The following is a 17,254-nucleotide window of genomic DNA, read 5'->3' on the forward strand; positions in this document are numbered from 1 at the left end:
AATGATGTGGCACAGGTTATCTATGTGAAGGACATGTCTACCAAACCAAGAAAAAGAAAAAATAAGGAAGCGGATACATCATACGATGAGCCAAAGCGCCACATAGTTCTTTCAGGAAAAAGGGACATCCTGGGAGTGGACGACAAGACAGACATGTTTGAAGATTATGAAAAGTTTCATGAAATTCCTCCCTTCAATGTCAAGGCTGACCCAAGCATCCTGATAAACAATGAAGATTATCCATGATTACGGCGCAATAAGCAAATGACACAAGCGAAGAAAAAGTGAAGACTTTCTCCCGCAACTTTGTAACACACGAACATGCTACCATTGTCCGTTTTGTACATGCACATGCTATGTGGGTGAAATTATGATACCATCCCAACTTTCAACTTTTTCAGAGTTCATTTGAAATGCTTTCATGTCTTATGGTTCAGCCCTCGTAATACCATGACCATTAGTCCCTGGCCCATGCCAACTTTCAACTTTCAACTTTCTAAAACTAATGGCACTAACAGAAAGTTTATAATTTTGCTCCTCACCCCTGGCCCATGACCATTAGTCCCGTTTTGTGCCACAAACCGAGACTAAAGGGTTGGTCCTCGTTGCGGGCAGAGTTTAGTCCCACCTCGCCAACCGAAGGGGGCTCACACCGGTTTATAAGCCCTTCCCTCTCTGCCTTGTTGAGCTCCTCTCAAAGTGAAAATAGATGCCCTAATAAAGAAAAGTTTAACCTAAATTCATAGTGAATTTCTCTGAAATTCATACAAATTTACTAGGAATTTAGGTTGAATTTTCTCTATAAGCGCATCTATTCTCATTTTTTAGTAAGTTAATCACAAACTTGTGATTCAAATAATTTTCAAAGAATTCAAATTTTAACTATTCAAATTTGAAAACTAATGGCACTAACAGAAAGTTTATAATTTTTCTAAAACTAATGGCACTAACAGAAAGTTTATAATTTTGCTAACCTAAAAGCAAACAGAATTAAAAATTAAAGCAAAAAACAAAAGAAAATAAATAATGCAAAAAACAAATCAAAAAAACAGGAAAAACTATTTTTATAGTAGAGTTAATCAGAAAATAAAATAAATAAAGCAACAAAGAAAACAAAATAACTAAAAAAGTGTTTTCAAATTTGAAAACTAATGGCACTAACAGAAAGTTTATAATTTTTCTAAAACTAATGGCACTAACAGAAAGTTTATAATTTTGCTAACCTAAAAGCAAACAGAATTAAAAATTAAAGCAAAAAACAAAAGAAAATAAATAATGCAAAAAACAAATCAAAAAAACAGGAAAAAACTATTTTTATAGTAAAGTTAACCAGAAAATAAAATAAATAAAGCAACAAAGAAAACAAAAAAACTAAAAAAGTGTTTTTAAATTTGAAAACTAATGGCACTAACAGAAAGTTTATAATTTTTCTAAAACTAAAAGCAAAAAGAATTAAAAAATAAAGCAAAAAACAAAAGGAAATAAATAATGCAGAAAACAAAACAAAAAAACTGGAAAAAATAGGGCTCACCCCTATAATATTTGTTATGACTAACTAAAATTACCAAATTGAGTATGATGATAAAACATAGTAATATTAAATAGCAGGAAAAAGATTGACTCAAAAATCAATTTTTATAGTAAAGTTATTCATAAACTAGTGATTCACACAAATTTTAAAAAATCAAATTTAAACTATTCAATTTTTAAAACTAATGGCACTAACAGAAAGTTTATAATTTTTGTGACCTAAAATAAAAAAGAAATCACTACAAAACTATAAGTATTTAGTTCTAAGTAGAAACAAAAAAACAAAAAAACAAAAAAAGTGCCACCTACTGGGCCCCCACGGCCTGAATACGACTAGAAACCCTACCATGGGCCAGGATTCAGGCCCGCGGGAGGCCCAGTTGGCCCACAGGCACAGATTGCAGTTTTAGGCCCGAAAACCTGCTTTAGAGAGGAGCTCGAGAGGGAAGGCGCACCGCACCTTATAAACAGGTGCGCCTCCCTCTCAACTAGCGAGGTGGGACTAAATATTTAGGTTCGGGGCAGCACAAGCCTTTGGTCCCGGTTGGTGGCACCAACCGGGACTAAAGGGGGCATTAGTCCCGGTTGGTGCTACGACCCGGGACTAATGCCCCCTTTAGTCCCGGTTGGTGCCACCAACCGGGACCAAAGGCCGCCGCTTCCCGCCCTTTGGGCTGCTGAAAAGAGGCCTTTGGTCCCGGTTGGTGGCACCAACCAGGACTAAAGGGAGGCATTAGTCCCAGTTTGTGCTACGAACCGGGACCAATGCTGTCAGTATATAAGCTGGACTTGTGAAAATTTCACAACTTCACCGTCAGTTCGTGCCCGACGCCCCAGCGCTGCTCCTCGTCGCCGTCGCCATCATCGCCCCTGCCTCCGACGCCGTCGCCGCGCCGCCCTGCCCCCGATGCCGTCGCCGTGCCGCCCCTACCTCCGACGCCGTCGCCGCGCCGCGCCTGTCTCCGGTGCCGTCGTCGCGCCGCCCCTGCCGCCGACCACGTCGTCGCCGCGCCGGCCCCTGCCCTGCGCCCTAGCCCCTTCCCGCGGCCCGCCCCCGCCCGCCGGCGCCCTTGCCTCCCCCGCCGTCGCCATCGCCAGACGCCCCCGCTGTGAGCCGCCGCGCCGGTCCGGCTCTGTTTTGATTTTGTATTAGATTAATTTTTTGTTCATATATATAATGTATATTTGTATGTATGTGGCTATATGTAAGTTCAGAGCATGTTTTTTATTAGATTAATTTCTTATTAGATTTATTACATTAATGTTTTTGTTCACAGCATGTTTTTGTTCATATATGTATTTTTTTGTTCATATTTGTATTAATGTTTTTGTTGCATATATGTAATTTTTTTCAATGTATATATGTATGTGGTAGCTATATATGCATGATGAGGGGGTGGGGGTCGATATACCCCCTCCCCGATAATTTCAACATGAGCGGAGGTCGATATACCCCCTCCCCGACAACATGAGAGAGGGACGAGGGGTCGAGAGAACTAAATAAGAAGAAGAAGAGGAGAGGAAGAAGAGGAGAAATAAATAGGAAGAAGAAAAAAGAAGAAAAAGAAGAGGAGAAGAAGAAAGGAATAGCGGAGAAGAAGAGAAAATAGAATCTCTTCTTTTTTTCTTCTTTATTTCTTCTTCGATCTTCTCCTCTAGCTATTCCTTTCTCCTTCTCCTTCTCCTTCTCCTTCTCCTTCTCCTTCTCCTTCTCCTTCTGCTTCTCCTTCTCCTTCTCCTTCTCCTTCTCCTTCTCCTTCTCCTTCTCCTTCTTCTTCTTCTCCTTCTTCTCCTTCTTCTCCTCCTTCTTCTTCTCCTTCTTCTTCTCCTTCTTCTTCTCCTTCTGCTTCTCCTGCTTCTCCTTCTTCTTCTTCTTCTTCTTCTCCTTCTTCTCCTCCTTCTTCTTCTTCTTCTTCTTCTTCTTCTTCTTCTTCTTCTTCTCCTTCTTCTTCTTCTTCTTCGTATTAATTTTTATCGGGAACGAGGTGTCGAGGATCGCCGAGGGGTCGAGGGTCAGGAACTAGGGTAGAGGGTCGAGGGTCGTTAAGGGGTCAAGGGTCGAGGGTTTCAGGGTCGAGGGTTCGAGGGTTCTATAGGGTCGAGGGTCGAGGGTTCCAAGGTCGTCTAGGGGTCGAGGGTTCCAGGGTCGTCGAGGGTTCGAGGGGTCGAGGATCGCCAAGGGGTCGAGAGAGGTTTCCTAGTGTCAAAGTATTGAAGAAATCCATGCCTTCATCATTAGCCGGAAGTAACCAGGGCATGTTGGTACGAAGTTCTGCAAAGTTGTTCTGGAATGGAGTCCCGGATAGGATAATCCGCCTTTTGGTACGAATTCAGCAAAGGCCTTCCAAATAGCGATATTCGGAAGGCTCTTTTTGAACTTTGTACCAAAAAGCGAATTATCCTATCTGGGACTCCGTTCCAGAACAACTTTGAAGAGCTTCGTACCATCATGCACATGTTACTTTCGCCTAATGATGAAGACATGGTTTTGTTGAATCCTTTGACACTACGCAACCTCCCGACCCCTCGGCGATCCTCTCGAACATGAGAGGAAGAAGAGGATCGCCGAGGGGTCGAGGGTTCCAGGGTCGTCGAGGGTTCGAGGGGTCGAGGATCGCCGAGGGGTCGAGAGAAGTTTCCTAGTGTCAAAGTATTGAAGAAATCCATGCCTTCATCATTAGTCGGAAGTAACCAGGGCATGTTGGTACGAAGTTCTGCAAAGTTGTTCTGGAATGGAGTCCCGGATAGGATAATCCGCCTTTTGGTACGAATTCAGCAAAGGCCTTCCAAATAGCGATATTCGGAAGGCTCTTGCTGAACTTTGTACCAAAAAGCGAATTATCCTATCTGGGACTCCGTTCCAGAACAACTTTGAAGAGCTTCGTACCATCATGCACATGTTACTTTCGCCTAATGATGAAGACATGGTTTTGTTGAATCCTTTGACACTACGCAACCTCCCGACCCCTCGGCGATGCTCTCGAACATGAGAGGAAGAAGAGGGTAAAAAAAGAAGAGGAAGAAGAAAAAAAAGAGGAGAAGAAAGAATAGAGGAGTTCTTCTCCTCTATTCTTTCTTCTCCTCTTTTTTTCTTCTTCTTCCTCTTTTTTTTTATCGGGAACGAGGGTCGTCGAGGGACATAGATGTAGTGTCGTCGTTGTCGATATATACCCCCTCCCGATAGCTTACTATGATTAGGTAGCTAGTTCTACGTTTGGCACTAATATATCCATCTGTCATGTTTGAATAATAATTGCCATGTTGTAAATATTTGTAGAAACTATGGACACCGCCCGAGACGAAGCAAAAGAAGCGTTGTTGAGGGACATAATCGCAGAAGGAAGTGATGTCGTCTCGTTGTTTCTCAACGACACCGATGGTCTGGAAGGAGAGGGTGAACAAGCTGGCTACGGTGACCTAATGCCGGTGCAAGAAGAAGAACATGAGGACGGCTCCGGTGACCCAATGCCGGTGCAAGAAGGAGACCATGATGCCGGCTCCGGTGACCGAACCGAGTCCGGCCAGGTATATATATTAGTTAAGCCTGTGCTGACTAGCTGATTGATGCATTCATTGTTTTGGTATGTACACATATTAATTAAGTCTTTGTTCTTTTTTCTAGCCCTCCGGATCGAGCAGAACTTCGGTAAAGAGACGAGGCCCGAAGAAAAAGTTGAGTTCGGATGAAAAGCTTGAGATCATAGCAATCGCGCCCGACGGCCAACCGATTGAACCCCTCCGGACAAAGAGCGCATTTGTTGCTCAGTGCGGGGTTCTGGTTAGGGACAAGATCCCGATAAGCATCCAGCAATGGTTTAAGCCGGCTACAGAAGACCCTGAGGTGTCTTATGTCAATGATATGCAGAAAAATGATCTTTGGACTGAGCTGAAGTCAAATTTCACCCTACCGCCAGAGGATAATCCAGAGAACCCGGTTAAAGAGAAATTAATCAAGTCATTTGCTCTTAAGAGGATGGCAGAACTATTCAGGAGGTGGAAGAAAGAGCTGAATAAGTTTGTCGAAAATAATGAGACACCAGAATTCAAGGGCAGATATGAGAAGATCAGAGATCACTGGCCCGCATTTGTGGCCCACAAGACATCGGAAAAGAGTAAGAAGATGTCGGCGACAAACAAGCAAAATGCTGCGAAGAAGATGCTTCACCATCGCACGGGGTCAGGTGGCTACCTCGTAGCCCGGCCTAAGTGGGCCAAGACTGAGAATGATCTAGTTCATAAAGGGATCGAACCAGAGACAATTAGCTGGCTAGACCGTTGCCGGACTTGGTTCTTCGGGGCTGGCGGAACCTTGGACCCTGTAACAGGGAAGTGCATTTGGACGAACGATCAAATGGACATACCAGTCAGGAAGCTTAAGCAGTATATCGAAGCAGCGCAGCAAGGAAAGTTCTTTCCAGACAGAGAGAACGACGAGCTCACAATGGCCCTCGAGAATCCTGAGCACCCTGGACGGACACGAGGCACGCCAGGCTCCCTTCCGTGGAAGGTTGGGTTTCCGGACGCAGGCGGTTACAAATCTCATGAGAGGAGGAAAAAAGTGCAGCAGACCCAAATGCAGGCGCTGCAAGCAAGGGTAGACGCGATAGAGGAACGAGAAGCAAATCGCAGCAAACGTACTGCCAAAGCCTCCCCCGAAGCTACCCCGCCATCTCAGCGCAGAAGCAGCGTGGCTTCCACCGAGCTGCTTCAGCCGGAGCATGCCTTGATGGCTCCTGCCAGCTATCCCGTGGATGCTATAACGGAGTCTCAAAATTGCCACCTTATGACGCAATGGATGAATTTGAAGGTCAAGGCGGCTGTTGGCTCTATTTATCCTACTGAACCCGGCGCAACTTTTCACTGCCGGCCGATTCCAGAAGGATATGCTAGGGTGATGGTGGATGAAATAACGGAGGGATTTGAGGACCTCCAGCTTGACCACCCTACCAGTGAAGGGGAGACTCGGCTGGGGTTTGCTCTGAAGACTCCATGCCTATGGCGGAAGGAGCTCATCAACCTTCCGAACTGGACGCCTCCGCCTCCTCCTCCTCCTCCGGCAAGTCAGGGCTCTCCGCCTCCTCCACCGCATCCTCCTCCGGCGAGTGACGATCAGGGCCCTCGGCCGGCTCCTTCTCCGGCGCGTGGCGGCACTCCGCCTCCTTCTCCGCCTGCGCCGACGCGCCCGAGCAGCCAGCCTCCTCCTTCTCCGCCTCGTCAGCAAGGGCGGAAGAGACCTGCCGCCGCTCCAGCTGCTCTGGCGCGTCGTAGTCCTTCTCCTCCGCCTCGTAAGCAAGTAAAGAAGACAACCGCTCCGTCTGCTCGGTCGGCGTCTAGCAGTACAACCAGAGGCGGGAGGACATACAGATTCGGTCCTTCTCTGAAGACTCCAGAGAAGTTACCATATGAGAGGACCCCGGAGGAGAACGCCGAGATCGCGCGAACCGAAGTGGATGACTGGTTTCAAGGGTTGAGAGCAAAGAGACATCCACCTCCGGAGGAGAAGGTAGATCCGGTGAAAGTGAAGCGCACTCTGGCTGCCCTGACAAAACCACCGAAGTCTTCGCCGAAAGGAAACTATGAGCGCATTATTGGAAAGGAATTTGCCGAAGCGGAGCGGTCGGGAAGTACTGACAGTGATCAAAGGCTGAAAGAACGACGAGCTGGGAAACAAATTGCCCAGCTCGGCGAACAAGCGAAGCAATCGTGCCCCCCGCTCAAGGTGCCTAGCCACAACGTCGCTAATGATCCGAGGATGGTGCCCGGTTATAGCAATCTTGCAGATTACCTGCCCGACGATGTACATTATGAACCCATGGACATGCAGATACAAAGATACGAGTATGGGAAGCCTCTCGTCAAAGATGAAAGATCTCTATCAACGATGATGCGAAGATTGCATGATTGGTACTTGAAAATCTGCAGAGACTCTGGGGGAAGGAGTACTTTGTATGTGAAAGTTAAAAAGGAGCATGACCTCGTTGGAATTGAACTGTTGCCTGTTTCATTTGAGGAGTTCTATCAGTTTTTCAATCAATTGGCCCTCGATAAAACAACGGTCGCCTGCTACTGTCTGTAAGTAGTACTACTTCTGTCATTAAGTTTCTCTATATAGCTTAGCTCTTTCATTGCATGTATTTATAATCATCCTCACTATATTATGTAGATTGAAGATTGCCGAATTGAAGAAAAGACAAGTCGGTGATATTGGGTTCATTAACACATATCTCATAGATGCAACTCAGGTTAAATTTCATGCCGCAGCTACCGAGGCCAACTTGCTACGATCGTTGGTAATAAATGAAAACAAATATATAATACTCTTTCCTTACAACTTCAAGTGAGTGTTACTGTCTTGTGCGTATTCGGTTTCCCTTATATATTAGTCAAGGTTATAGTAATGTAATTGATGAGTTATGCATGCGTGTGCAGTTTCCACTATATTCTCCTAGAGATTAAGCTTGAGCAGGGACTAGTAACCGTCTTAGACTCAAGACGAAAAGATCCCTAGGACTATGCAGACATGACTCAAATACTCGAGAAGTAAGTTAAATCGATCATTATCCACCATATCAGCAACTTTGTTCATTTCCTGATATATCAAGTAATTGTTTTCTTTGTCCGGCAGGGTTTGGAGAAAATTCACCAGAAAAGCTCCGGGATTGCCGAAGGAGCTGCAATTTAGATACCCGAAAGTAAGTACTATAGTAGCATTTTAAGCGCATCTACTAGTCATTCAAGCGCTAGTTTCATCAATACCATTTGGCATTCTTGCTTATCAGTTTGATTAACCTCTATTTCTTGTAAAGTGGTTGTGGCAGGAACAAGGGAATGATTTCTGTGGATACTACGTTTGCGAGTCCATCCGCCACACGACCTGTGAGCGGGGCTACACTGACGAACAATATGAAGTACGTAAATAACAACATTCACAATTTTATTTTATTACCATCATTTGTGTTGAGTTTCATTCATTCATATATATATGTATTGACCCCCTTCTTTAAATTAGATGTTTCGGAAGCGGGATGAACTCCTAGCACCAGCTCGCATGCGAGCAATTCAAGAGGAATTGGCGGCATTCTTTCTTGACCACGTGATCCCTGAAGACGGAGAATTCTATGTGGACCCTGAGTCTGTATGATTATATTTGTAAGAGATAATTATTGTATATATGTAGCCGGTAGTGTCAGATAGATATACGAGAACTTGTTGTTCGACCAATCTCTCGGAGAAGGAGAGGTGGTCGATATCACTTCTCTCTGTATGCATATATGTTCATGACGATCTTCTGTTTCCTTCGTTTGCTTACTAGCTAGCTAGCGTGTCTAGTCCTCTCTATACGTATGTATAGTACGTAGCGTCGACCAAGCACGGACATAAGAGAGGACACTTCTCTCTATTAATTATAGCTAGCTAACACAATATATGAAACACCTAAATTAACCCTCCAAAACCCCCAAACCCCCCCCCTTAAAAAAAAACAAAAACCCCAGCCACAGAAATGTTGACGCGTGGACGCCTATTGGTCCCGGTTGGTGCCACCAACCGGGACCAAAGGGTCTCCTGCCTGGGCTCTGCGCACTGCCCACATGGAGGCCCATCAGTCCCGGTTCTGGATTGAACCGGGACTAAAGGGTCGGGGCATTAGTACCGACACTTTAGTCACGGTTCAGGAACCGGGACTAAAGGCCCTTATGAACCGGGACTATAGGCCCTTTCTCTACCAGTGGCAGGTTGCAGAGACTTCATGGTGAACCTACAAGTGTAGGGGACCTCGGGAATGCGATTTCCCGCTGTCTCCACGCGGAGCATCAGCACATTACCCAACTTCTTCCTTTTTGTTTCTCTCCATTCTTTACTTTCCAGTAGGCTCCAGATCCTTCATTGCGATTTCTCATTTTGTTTTTGGTCTTCTGGAAGGATATATCGATCGTTAATTGATTCCTCGTCCTCTCCTCTGTTACAATTTTCCTACGGTCCCTTTCGTGTGATAAACTTGTCGGCAACTCAATTGCTTTGCTGACAAGTGATCCTCTCCTCTGTTACGATTTTCCTACGGTCCCTTTCGTGTGATAAACTTGTCGGCAACTCAATTGCTTTGCTGGCAAGTGATCCTCTCCTCTGTTACGATTTTTCTATGCTCCCTTTCGTGTGATAAATTTGTCGGCAACTCAATTGCTTTGCTGACAAGTGATCCGCTCCTCTGTTACGATTTTCCTACTGTCCCTTTCGTGTGATAAACTTGTCGGCAACTCAATTGCGTTGCTGACAAGTGATCCTCTCCTCTGTTATGATTCTCCTATGGTCCTTTTCGTGTGATAAACTTGTCGGCAACTCGATTGCTTTGCTGCCAAGTGAGTTTGATTTCATTCGATCCTTGGTACTTGGAAAGGAGAGAGCATCTGTGTTTCTTTCTCTTTTGCTTCCATTTCGCTCCTGGAAGGCATCCAAGAGGCTGCACTATTAAGCATGCACCTTGGGACAATTACAATAGTAACATTGATGAGCTTGCTAAAGAATAGTAGTTCTTTTTTTTCTTCGAAAAAGAGGTTATCCCTCGGCCTCTGAATCAAAAAGATGCATGCGGCCATCTTATTAAAAAGCAAATAGTCCAACAAAGTCTCCAGGTCTCGGAATACAAAAAGGCTCACAATGAGCTAAAGGCAAGAAAACGGAATAACCACAACCGGCGGCATCAAAGAATAGTAGTTGTAATGGATAAATATCTTCAAATTGCACTCACACATGACATGATATAGTGTCCCTAGGAACAATAGTCTGACAACGAGTAGCCTCATAGAACAAAGGGGTTCGGCCTGAATTTCTATTTGTCTATATAAACACCACACAGTTAAGAGGTCGAATGATTATACATAGACATAGTTCTCAAAAAAAAAAAACTGTACATAGTTATGATCTTCTATTCTTCTTTGAGTTGTTTTTTTGCTAAACAATGTACAATGGCATCCAGTCTTGATTAGCATGATCCTTCCACCCTTTCTCTCGAGAGAAGAACCGTTTTGATTACCATCCAGTTTTTCTTTCTTACTATTTTCCATATTCGAATGAATGTTTTTAAATACAGGAACTACCACCTAGTAACTAGGGCGGTTTTATTAAGAGAAGCGATGGGTGAGATAAACTTCAAAAATCTGCTCCAAGCAGGAGTCAAGCATGGGGCTTTGATCCGGCCACCACCACCGGCCACCGCATGGGGCTTTGCTCCGGCCAGCGGCGGTGGCGCAAAGGAGAAGGGGCGGAGGAGACGGGAGGGAGGGCGCCGCGGCCGGCCGAGTCGCCGGATGCGGAGGTGTCGCGGGGGCTTTTTTTTCGTGATTTTTCTGTGATGGCCTTGTTGTCGCTAGTTTATGTCCACATATACAATTGCGGTCTAGATCTAAAACCTTGCCAAGGTTAAACTGCGCCAATAACGTAAAAGAACATATTTCTAAAAGCAGGGGCATCTAGGTGTCCTCATTACGTTATCTGCAGGCAGAGCATCAACCTTTTCTTTTCTTTTTCGCCCATTCTTTACTTTCCAGCAGGCTGCCGATCCTTGATGATCTTTCATCTTTTCAAAGGATACATTGTCCTCTGCTGTTACGGCTTTGCTATATATGGCCCCTTCCGTGTGATAAACCTCGCCTATTAGTGGGCTGACATGTGACTTTTGATTTCATCCGGAGAGAATTTCTTATTTGGCCCTTTGTTAAATTTTGCTTCTTTTTTTGGTCCAAAAAACCTTTTTCTTCCTTTTTTGACACTCAAAGTTCATTTTGTTTCTTATGTGACACTTCCATTCATTTTTCCATCCAAGGGTGTTAAATGGCATGTAGAAAAACAATTTTGCCCCTGATGATAGTATGAACAGAAAAGAGGAAAAGAAAGGGTGCGAACGACCAAAAAATTTATATGAGGCGGAATCTACACTCCTGCCTTTTTTCCTCCTCACCACGGCTCGGGAGCTAAGCCAAGTGTTTTCCGGCCGTATGAAACGTGCACATAGGTAGATGTACGAAAGCTAAATTCCTAAGCAGGCAGGCATGCACCTTGATTGATTCTGGAGCACACGTAAAGCGGACGAGACTTGCCTGCTCCCCCGGCGTGCGCCCATCCGTGCTCCCGCATACGTGGCATGGTTTGATTGGAACAAAATAAGGCCCGGCCCCACCCCCTTAAAATCAGGGGGGGAGATGATTAGATTAGAAAGAAAAAAAAGAAAAAAACAGCCGTAGGATGGAGTGGGTGCACGGATAGGAGCATGGGGAGGGAGCAGGCAAGCCGGATCCACGTAAAGCTAGCTAGCTTGGCACTAGCCAATGACACGCACGTCAGGGCAGCTAGTAAGGGCAAAGCCGACGGGTTGCTAGGTGGACAATGGCATGAGCGTGTGCAGTAATTTAATCGCGTATATATGGATAGTGACTCGATTCATGTAAGTAGTTTAGATAACTATTTGGACTTGATGAATACATTTTTCAGAACGAGTCAATGTGCTCTTGGCTTCTTGCAAATTGCAAATACGCAATGGCATGAGCGTGTGCAACAATTGAGGCGCGAACACAGCTCAGCTACATCACCTGTTGATATGTCACGGTCTAATCTATCGCCTATAATATTAATCTCTACAAATTTATATGCTATAGTAGAGCATGATGGGTTGTCATTGTTCCACTCATCATATTATTTATTTATCCCCCGCAAAAAAAGATTGATCATATAGTACTGTTTTTTATTTAACCATGACAAAATATATCGCATTACCTCTGCGTTTGCATGTAAATAATCTGGTCACATACTATATTAGGGGTAAAACGGTCATCTTAGGTCAGACTTAACACCGTTACTAGACAAAACTAACGGAAGTGTCACATAAGGCACAAAAAAAAGTTTGAGTGTCAAAAAAGGAAGAACAAAAAATTAGGGCCAAAAAGGGAAGCAGATTTTAAGAAAGGGCCAAATAAGGAATTCTTTCTTTCATCCGACCCTTGCAAAACCGTCTTATATTGTGGGACGGAATGAATAGTTGACATGAATTTATAGAAAAATGAATGGGCAGGGCACCAGCCATGCATTTACACTACAAAAGCACCTGAAGAAACAAGTGTAAGTTTTCATATGTAAATGCAGACAAGCACACGAATTGGGACTTGATCATCATAACTTGAAATGTACGTCAATTCAACACTACAAAGTTGAGCATGACGGATACAAATGCATTTAACTAGTCGCACCAGAGTAAGCTTTTGTAGCATATAGGAGTACATATATTGTAAAATACTCCATTCGTCCCATAATATAAGAATGTTTTTCAAGCTTTGTTAGTTTAAAAAATGTTCTCCCCGCAAAAAAAAAAGTTTGAAAAATGTTCTTATATTATGGGACGGAGGTAGTATCATCAAATATGCATGTTAGAGGTCATGACAGTAGATAAAATGCAATTTGCTTATGAAAGGGGAGGGAGTAAACTGTTTGCCATACTATTTATATGTTCTTTCTAGCACCGAGAGCTTGTTTCTGTTTCCAGAATTTTTGGGCCGCTGTTCGAGTGTCTGGACAACGACAATGGTTCACGATCTAATCTGTTGATTTTCAAAGAGAACTTTTTATATTTTTAGAAATTACATTATGTTTACACATTGACCTTGAAAACAATGTTGTTTGCCTTGAGTGATCCTGAGAACTAAACAAGTGTAGTTATAAACTGGAGTATCAGGCAAATGGTGTAACATGCACATTTTTCTGCAGGTAATAGTATAACATCCACTTAATGTGAATCAACCAACAAAATAATAGTAACTCCAAGCATAGCAACTTAACGGAAATACATTAATTTTCACCTCCCAGATCTTGTATTGATAGCCTCCTCAAAAGGGATGAGACTTGCCCGCGCCCCGCGCATGCGCCCATCCGCTCCCAGAGCACGGATGGGCGCACGCGCCGGGCGCAGGCAAGCCGGATCCCCTCAAAAGCGGGGCAAATGATGTTTAGGACCCTAAAACAGGGGAGGACCACAAATTAACACTTCCATCCACGACTGTGAACAAAAGTATAGCAGTATGGTACAATGCAGAACTGGGGAAATGATGTTTGGACATGCATCTTTCAAGAGCATCTATAGTGGGACTTGATAAATTCGGCCCATCAATCGCCCGCAGATGTAACCGTACGCTTCCGCGGGCACTGACCGGTCACACCTCATACCATGCATAGCACCAGAGTATTATGTGTCCTCTCTCTCTCAGCCAATCGTAACCAACGTTCCGCTAAATCTATATTTATACCTAATAATAAAGGGGCTATTGCTTCTGGCGGGTACGTTACCGAAATTGCCCCTAAAGTTACAAAATATTACCGACCGATGACCCCTATAAGTGATAAAAAAACGTTTACACGGAGGAATCCCTGCCTGGGCCGGCCCATGCAGTACAAACCTTCTATACTGCACTCTGCGCGCTAGGAGAAGACACATCACACATGTTTGGACTGGCCCATGTTTCGTATTTTTTATTTTTTTGTTTTCCTTTTCGTCTTTGTTCTTTCTACTGTAAATAGTTTGGGACTTCACAAAGCTCCCACAAATTAAAAAAATTGAAAAATTTGAAATAAAATGTAAATCTTCATTATTTTTAGAAAATGTTTGCAAATTTGAAAACAAATGTTCGGGAAATCAAAAAATGTTCACGGTTTTTTAAAAAAGTTCGTATATTAAAATATGCTAATTAAAATGATCAAAATTTCGTCAATTCAATAAATGTTCGTGAATTGAAAATTTTCCTAAAAATTCAAAAACTGTCTGTGACTTACAAAATAGTTTATTGATTCATAAAATTTTAGCAGATTCAAAAATAATAATGCATGTCAAAAATGTTCACTAAATCAAAAAAATGTTCCACAAATTTCCAAAAAAAATGTTCCCTTATTCAATAAAAATATGTTAAATATTGTTCAATTTTTGTAATAAATTATTTGCAAATAGTATAAAATGTTCATAAATACAAAAAATGTTCATGATTTTAGAAAATATTCGAAAATTTGTAAAAATGTTCATGAGTTTAACAAAATGTTCATGATTTTCAAAAAAATGTTCACGTTTTGACGAAAATGAGAGTGATAGTGTATCTTGGTGATGCAGCAAAATATGGTCATCAGATTATGATTTTTTTTCTCCTGTTGCAATGCTCGGGCTGGTTTGCTAGTTAAGAAAAAAACGAAACTGGGATGAGAACAAGAAGCACAAAATCAAAACCAAAGATGACATCAAATTCTATCATGAATTCACCTATCCTAAGTAACATCGCCATGAAATGATAAAAATGTAATTTGTACTCGAGAGGGATAGAATGAAGGTCATGTTGCCAAGACCGGCGGCGAAGACTATCTAGTCCTCAGGCTCTTGTGTGAATTTGTGGAATTCAGTGGTACAGGTTCAGTTAAACATGATTGCAGTGCAGTGTTCCTTTCAGATAGATCTAAGCAAGCTATTGATACTTCCTTCATTTTTGTATATAAGGCCACAAACTCATATTACAGGTACCAAGATAGAAATTAATGCCTACTTAGCCAATGTTGCAAGCTAGTCTTGTCTCCTCGCTTGACGTGTTAATTAATGTGTATTTTTCTCTTCAACGCACAACAAGACTATTGGGAACGTAGTAATTTAAAAAAAATGCTACGCACACGCAAGATCATGGTGATGCATAGTAACGAGAGGGGAGAGTATCGTCCACGTACCCTTATAGACCGTAAGCGGAAGCATTATTAGAACGCGGTTGATGTAGTCATACGTCTTCACGATCCGACCGATCCAAGTACCGAACACACGACACCTCCGATTTCAGCACACGTTCAGCTCGATAACGTCCCACGAACTCTGATCCAGCAGAGCTTCACGGGAGAGTTCCGTCAGCACGACGGCGTGATGACGGTGATGATATTGCTACTGACGCAGGGCTTCGCCTAAGCACCGCTGCGATATGATCGAGGTGGATTATGGTGGAGGGCGGCACCGCACACGGTTTGGAACAATCAACTTGTGTGTCTTTGGGTCCCCCCTCCCCCCCCGCCCCCGTATATAAAGGAGCAAGGGGGAGGCCGGCCGGCCTTGGTGCGTCCCAAGGAGAGGAGGAATCCTCCTCCTAGTAGGAGTAGGATTCATCCTTCCCTAGTCCTACTAGGAAGGAGGAAGGGGGAAGGAAAGAGAGGGAGAGAGAGAGGGAAAGAGGGGTCGCGCCCCCCTCACCTAGTCCAATTCGGACTCCTCATGGGAGGGGGCGCGCCACCTCCTGGGCTGCAGCCCTCTCTCTCCCCTCAGGCCCGCTAAGGCCCATTACTTTCCCGGGGTTCCGGTAACCCCTCCAGCACTCCGGTTTTCTTCAAAATCATCTGGAACACTTCCGGTGTCCGAATATAGCCGTCCAATATATCAATCTTTACGTATCGACCATTTCGATACTCATCGTCATGTCTGTGATCACATCCGGGACTCCGAACTACCTTCGGTACATCAAAAAACATAAACTCATAATACCGATCGTCACCGAACTTTAAGCGTGCGGACCCTACGGGTTCGAGAACTATTTAGACATGACCGAGACTAACCAATAGCGGAACCTGGATGCTCATATTGGTTCCTACATATTCTACAAAGATCTTTATCGGTCAAACCGCATAACAACATATGTTGTTCCCTTTGTCATCGGTATGTTAGTTGCCCGAGATTCAATCGTCGCTATCCTCATACCTAGTTCAATCTCGTTACCGGCAACTCTCTTTACTCGTTCCGTAATACGTCATCCCGCAACTAACTCATTAGTCACAATGCTTGCAAAGCTTATAGTGATGTGTATTACCGAGAGGGCCCAGAGATACCTCTCCGACAATCGGAGTGACGAATCCTAATCTCGATCTATGCCAACTCAACAAGTACCATCGGAGACACTTGTAGAGCACCTTTATAATCACCCAGTTACGTTGTGACGTTTGATAGCACACAAAGTGTTCCTCGGTACTCGGGAGTTGCATAATCTCATAGTCATAGGAACATGTATAAGTCATGAAGAAAGCAATAGCAATAAACTAAACGATCATCGTGATAAGCTAATGGAATGGGTCAAGTCAGTCACATCATTCTCCAATGATGTGATCCCGTTAATCAAATGACAACTCATGTCTATGGTTAGGAAACATAACCATCATTGATTCAACGAGCTAGTCAAGTAGATGCAAACTAGTGACACTCTGTTTGTCTATGTATTCACACATGTATTAAGTTTCCGGTTAATACAATTCTAGCATGAATAATAAATATTTATCATGATATAAGGAAATATAAATAACAACTTTATTATTGCCTCTAGGGCATATTTCCTTCAGTCTCCCATTTGCACTAGAGTCAATAATCTAGATTACACAGTAATGATTCTAACACCCATGGAGTCTTGGTGCTGATCATGTTTTGCTCGTGAGAGAGACTTAGTCAACGGGTCTGCAACATTCAGATCCGTATGTATCTTGCAAATCTCTATGTCTCTCTCCTTGACTTGATCCCGGATGGAATTGAAGCGTCTCTTGATGTGTTTGGTTCTTTTGTGAAATCTGGATTCCTTTGCCAAAGCAATTGCACCAGTATTGTCACAAAAGATTTTCATTGGACCCGATGCACTAGGTATGATACCTAGATCGGATATGAACTCCTTCATCCAAACTCCTTCATTTGATGCTT

This window comes from Triticum urartu, chromosome 2A (genome assembly GCF_056163025.1).
Source record: "Triticum urartu cultivar PI428250 chromosome 2A, HENAU_Tu73, whole genome shotgun sequence".
NCBI lineage: Eukaryota > Viridiplantae > Streptophyta > Magnoliopsida > Poales > Poaceae > Triticum > Triticum urartu.